The sequence below is a fragment of the Lepidochelys kempii genome, chromosome 9 (assembly GCF_965140265.1).
Source record: "Lepidochelys kempii isolate rLepKem1 chromosome 9, rLepKem1.hap2, whole genome shotgun sequence".
NCBI lineage: Eukaryota > Metazoa > Chordata > Testudines > Cheloniidae > Lepidochelys > Lepidochelys kempii.
The window spans coordinates 33,053,949-33,059,948 of record NC_133264.1 but is presented as its reverse complement, the minus strand read 5'-3'; the positions used below and the strand labels follow the sequence as shown (position 1 = coordinate 33,059,948).

Below are 6,000 nucleotides of genomic sequence, written 5' to 3'. Positions count from 1 at the left end.
CGATTAATCGACAGCCCTAAAATATTGATGTAAAAAATCACACCCCCTAACCAAAATTGTGATACCGGTATAAAAACTGTGTGTAGACCAGACTGAAGTCTCTAATTTAGCCTAAGAATTAAAGGGTTGGTTTTCATAAATGCCTAAATTGCACCCATCACAATATCAGCTCTCCCTGGTTATTTAAATCATTCATCACAGATGAAACTGTCTGGAAGGCCTCAGAAATTTATTTCTTTACAGAAATTAACTGTTAAGAGAGCCATAAGTAAAATCATGCAAATACATAACCACAGGAATACATGCAAGCATTGAAAATGGTCCATTAGTGCACGGTTTGTAAAATGAGAGAGAGAGAGACACACACACACAGGTTTAGGAACAGCCTTGCTCCCTGATCAGTCAGTGGAGGTGAGGCACTTGCACATCAGGAATGTGCTAATTGCTGTGTAGGTGCCTCCTATTACCTCGACCACACAAAGTTTCTTGCCCTCTCTCAGGCAAAGTGGACAGTACTGTTACAGTTTACTAGGGGAAATGGTAATCCCAGGAACCAAGGGACAGATTACTTGCAGGACCCTGTTGAAATCTGCCTCTTGCTGCAGTTACTCATCTTAAAGCAAACCTAGCAGTTGGATAATTGGTTTGTACCATCACAAAAATTTAGCATGCTGCCACGCTTCTCTGTAAGCCCAGTATACTTTACTGACATTGGACCCAAATCCTTTTCCTTTAAAGTCACTGTGACTTTCACCATGGCTTTAAAATGGCCAGGACTGAGACTATGGTATCTTCTTAAATTTCTTGCCAACTTCTGAACCTTCACAAATTCTAAGAGTTCCTGGGACTAACCATTTTAATTGTGTATTGCTGCATTTGTATGACAAAAACAGACAGCTCCTAACAAAAAATTATTTTGTAACTTTCAATTATTTTTTAATCCTATATTAGAATGAAAGCTGTTTTTATAACTCTGGCCTCTTCTGTTGCTGGCCTGGTTTCATTGCTGTGTGATAGATGTGTTATTAATGGAAGAGGATTCTGCATATTTTAAAGTACACACTGTTTGGATCATCTGATGCCCAGCCTTTAAACCAAACAGGACAAAATGCCAAAGCCAGATATATTTTCATAGTGAAAAATCTTCAAATTTCAGAGAAAAATATTCACTTTAACCAAAATAAAACAAACAAACCGAAAGAAAGAATCCTTAGCATCTAATCAAGTATCTATTAGTTATTAGAAAGGCCTACATTTTATATATATGTATTTGTATGGCAGTCTCTAGTTATTACTGTGTAACTTATTTTCTGAATTAATAGTATCGTTATTATTAGCTCTCCCTTGTGGAAGATTGGAATTTGCACAGAAAAGTAGTTAGCAATGCACACAAACATTCATTTATTTCAATATCAGAGCAGAAACAATTTACATTGATTCTTTTTGTTTGAAATACATTCAATTTACAATGATGCATTAAGCAAGTAAGATTAATTTTAAAAAATACCTTGATAAAATATATTCAGATTGTTTCTTAGCATTTAGGAATAAACAGTCTGTTTCCCAGTATTTAAAGAGGTATTAGTTGTATGTAGTTTGGGGAAGGGAAGGAAAGAAGAAATGATGACCCACAGAAAACATTTTCAAAAATAAGGAAATCCTGATTGTAGAAAGAGGTAGTTTTTAGGCTTTGCTTTACTTACCTGACAGTTCAGCCTTAAGGGAATGTAATGCCGATCATAGCAAGCTGTTCCATTTCTCTCTCGTTCTCCCCTTGGGGATACATTGACAATGGAAATGTAGCAGAACAGCTTTTGCTTACTAAGCATTTTTTCAAAACCTCAGATAAGCAGCTTTTTTTTTTAACCTTTGTATATTTTTGTTCCACGTGTTAAACATTTGACTGTAATTTGAGTGTTTCAGGAAAATGAGTGGCATTCCTTGAAATGTGTACCTCTACTGGTTTATAAAAATCTAATTCCCACAATTACCCTGTCGCAAGCTCTGTAGAGGGTGATATCCGTTTAATGTATGCAGCCAAACAAGATGCACAGTATTAATTTCAGAAAATAGAGGAAAGATGTTAAATATGTTGTGTGAGATTTTGTATATTTGCAGATGAGATTTAATTTTCTAAAATCATTTTAGTCATAAAACAACCGACAACACTTCAGTGGCTGCATTGACCTCCGTGATGTCAGAATGTCGTGCAACTGTAGCTAAGAAAAGCCTCTGAGGAAAAAACAAAGGAGCATTGCATCTCATCATAACATAAGGTGTGCACATACAGTACGTAGAATTCATACTGTGGTAGTGAGTTGTTGCTTTCAGTTTGATTAGACAATCGTTGTTTTGTTTTTCTTGCTTTGACAGTGAATATGGTTGTATGCTGCTTAAGTCTTCTTAGCGTTATTTAGGTCAGCATACTTATGATGGCTTTCATGGTCTGTAGTGTCTAATATATACAGTATGCAAAGGAAATCAGCATTACATTTTTGTATATTCTCTCTTTTATTTTATTACTTCTAAGGGTGGAAGAACATGTTTTAATTAATCGAAATTCTAAACAACAAAGTATCTGCCATTTCTGCATTGCAGATATATTTAGCTCGAACACTGCTTGTGGTTAACAGTGTTTAGCATAGACACAGACAGCTGATCGTGCAGTCAGACTCTGTGCTCTTGTGGTTTTGTCAATACTGCTCAGAATTTTGATAAGCTTTTCAAAAAAGAAGTGCTGTATGTTGCATCAAAATTAAATCTTTAGCATTGATGGGTATTTTTTCTGGTATTGTCTCTTATTAATTAAATAAAATATTCTTAGACTAAAAAATTGAGAGCATAGCAAATGCATCCAGAACCTAATACATACTGTATGAAATCTTTCTTCATCCAGAGTCTGCTTACTGAAGAAGTGCTGGAATGGCTACAATAAGATAAAGATTGGTTTATTTTCCTCAGCAGAAGGATGCAGTCACTGTAGAGGCAGGTTTTGATAAGAGTTTGAAATACCTACTACTGTATTATTGCAGAATTTGGAGTTTTCTGAACGCTGTTTAGTGACTGGAGCTCATCTTGCATCACCAGTTGATGACATTTTTCTTTGTTCCCTCCCACGCAGTTGAACCAAGACTGTAGCTGATGTGCAGTGTCACTTACAACCTTAATCAGATACTGCATTTAAGGTGAGCTGTCCCTTGCCTCCACCCTTACCAGAGCCGTGCTGCAGTATGTATCTTACTCCTACAAGCCTAAAATGGCAGGCAGGATTAACGTTGCTTGTGCTGTGTGCATGCTGTGTATAGAATTCATAATACCATGCCTATTATTTCAAATGTGAGTACGTAAATGCTCTGTGTACCATATCATGCGGTAGTGAAGACTTGTTTGTGCTTCATTACAGGCTTAGATATTTAAGCATCACCTTTGGAATTCTCTTTCATTTGCAGTGTAGCGAGCTGTTAGCTTGTCATCACATTCAAAATACAGTATTAGCCCTTAAAAAAAAAAAAAAGCAAATTCTGCTTCCAAATGCTGTCACCCTTTTTCTTCTTGCATTTACTGTAGTTTAAATAATGTATGTTGTATTGTTAATTAATGTGAATATCAAATTAAAGCACTTGAAACATACATATTTATAATGCAGGTAGGAGGCACGTCAAATCTATTTTTAACTCTTACGCAGTCCACGTTGTGCAATGGGCTTTGGGTGTGGAGTTTATATTTTCAGCAGTGATATCAATAGGCTGATTTTCAGCAAATGTGACAAGTGGCCTTTGCAGTGGTCAGCTTTACTCTTTGAACCCTCTCAGGGTGTGGGGAGAGACAACATTGTGTTGCAGTTTCAGAAAACCTTGGATGTGGACATCTTTTTTTTTTTTTTCCCCCCACTCCTGCTTTACCTATTGATAAATTCAGTTTTCATGATCACAGTCTATTCAAGCTGCTTCCCATCTGATTTTTGACAACTGCTTCTAAAAATTTATCAAGAAGACCGAGAATTCAGTTGATCTCCATCGCTTTACATAAAAATGGCTGGGTATATTGCCATGTTAACACTGCATTAGGAGGTACACACAGGTAGGTTGAGATTTGCATGTTTTGTAGATTTCTCATTCAGTGCTGCAAAGAGATAAAGTGAGTTTTAAAATGTAGCTTTCAGTGTAAAAATGTATTGAACAGTTAATTAAAAAAACAACAACCTAATACTAAACTGTATGGCTTCACATATTGGCATGACGATTGTTTTCACCTGATAAAAGAATCTATTGTGAAAGTGAAGCAATCATGTCTGTTAAAATAATCATATGTAATAAGGGCGTGGCAACGTTTATGCAACAAAAGAATTTTTGAAAAGCCTATTAATTCAGTTACATTTTAAAATCTATTTTGAAAATTATTGAATTCGTAGTTAAAATGCAAAAGTAAAAGTTAAGGTGGGTAAGAAAAATAAAAAATATTTAAATTTTACCATAGAAAGCGGTCTTTCAACGTGCTCTGTGAAAGCTTAAATAAAGATTAATTTGCTTTGTTACAGATATTTTTCTATATCAGGTACCAGAAAAAAAAACCTACAGTATTTCTTTTTATTTTAATGTATAAGGTTTTTAGAGATAGATATAGATGGCCCTGTCAGCTTAAACTGAACATCAGTTCAATGCAGTATGGTTTATTTAAAAAAAAAGTGGTTCAGAAATTAAAACCAAATAGCTCTAGATACAAAAGCCTGAATTTGAGCAATTTTTAAAAATAAATTACCAGTACTGTACTTCAGAGACCATCTTCTGAAATAAATTTATTTCAGATTAATACTGGGCCAGAACCTGTTTCCTTGGCAACCAAATCCTGTTAAAAAGTGCAATAGTAGAGATGCAAAGAAGGTTATTCTTGTTTAATGCCATGATGCAAATGTAAATTTAGCTGTTAAGTTACTTTTTGGTTCTAAATGAGAAACTGATCTCATTTTATGTTTCCATGTGATTATCATTTCTTAAAAGACGCCATGTTTGTAAAACTGTGCATATCAGAAAACTGCTTTTTCCTGTTTTTCATTGATTGCTTCCAGAAATGTACCTAAGTACCTTTTTATTTTAAGCAAAGTATGAAGTGCAGTTCAAGGTTTGTGCAGTATTTGTATAAAACAGAAGTTTCGTTATTACTACTGTACAAGTATCACTAAAACGATAAGACAGCTGAGAAATGTAGAGAATAGAAAACGTCCTTAAACCTTCTTTCACAATCACTGAATTTAGTAACAATAGAGCTGCGGACTTTTCACTAAACGGAACCCATTCTGAAGTCCAACCAAAACACAATGTTTAACCATTCTCGAAAAGTACTCGTAGGTGTTGGGATATCAGCAAAGCTCATTTGTGATTTGTTGTAATGTACGGATCCCAGAGATTCTGCACAGTTTGAGTAAATAATTGCTTAGGTAAAACAGCTTGTCTAACATTTTCAACAGTATCTGTAAAATCAAACCCCATCTGTGCTAGAGGAAATTGCTTAGGCAGTCTTAAATTGTGCTCAATGCCTGAGCTTATAGTCATTTAGCTTATAGCCTGGTGTATCTCCTTATGAATCTCCTTGGTATATGATTTGAGAAATACTTACTGCAAAGATATTTTTGCATCACGGTAGCCATTTTCCTTTCATGTCCTTGACTTTAAGTACATTTTATGTGGAAGAGGCTCAAGCACAGAACCATAATCACAGAAAAAATATTGCAAGCTTGGTTCTACTCACAGTTCATGTTAATAAAAATAGCATTAACAGTTTTCACTGCGATATAACTAATTTTAATTTATTTCTAAAGAGATCATGAGTTCAGTGCATTCCCAATAAATATTACTGTTCAGGAAGATGACTTCTATCATCTGTTTTGATAGGCCAGTGCTGAATAATCATTCCAAACCCATTTGATTTATTGACTAGATTAGTTTGATGCAGTACAGTCATTATTTCCCCATTCCATTTAAAGAAACTCGGGTGAAAACATGA

General features: G+C 35.0%; 2 protein-coding genes across 4 annotated transcripts in view; both read left to right on the top strand.

Moving 5' to 3' along the window:
• The first annotated feature begins 2,213 nt into the window (after window positions 1-2,213).
• Window positions 2,214-6,000, top strand: part of ZBTB38 (zinc finger and BTB domain containing 38) — a 28,264-nt gene continuing 24,477 nt past the window's right edge. Inside the window, exon 1 of one of the 3 annotated variants that reach the window (XM_073359808.1) lies at window positions 2,214-2,276. The gene's annotated coding sequence lies outside the window, so the exon portion shown is untranslated. Of the gene's footprint in view, window positions 2,277-3,119; window positions 3,186-3,994; window positions 4,081-6,000 lie in introns of those variants that run through there. The other 2 variants (XM_073359807.1, XM_073359806.1) reach the window with 2 other exon arrangements.
• RASA2 (RAS p21 protein activator 2) overlaps window positions 3,997-6,000 on the top strand; it is a 184,273-nt gene continuing 182,269 nt past the window's right edge. Inside the window, exon 1 of the mRNA XM_073359814.1 lies at window positions 3,997-4,080. The gene's annotated coding sequence lies outside the window, so the exon portion shown is untranslated. The remainder of the gene's footprint in view (window positions 4,081-6,000) is intronic.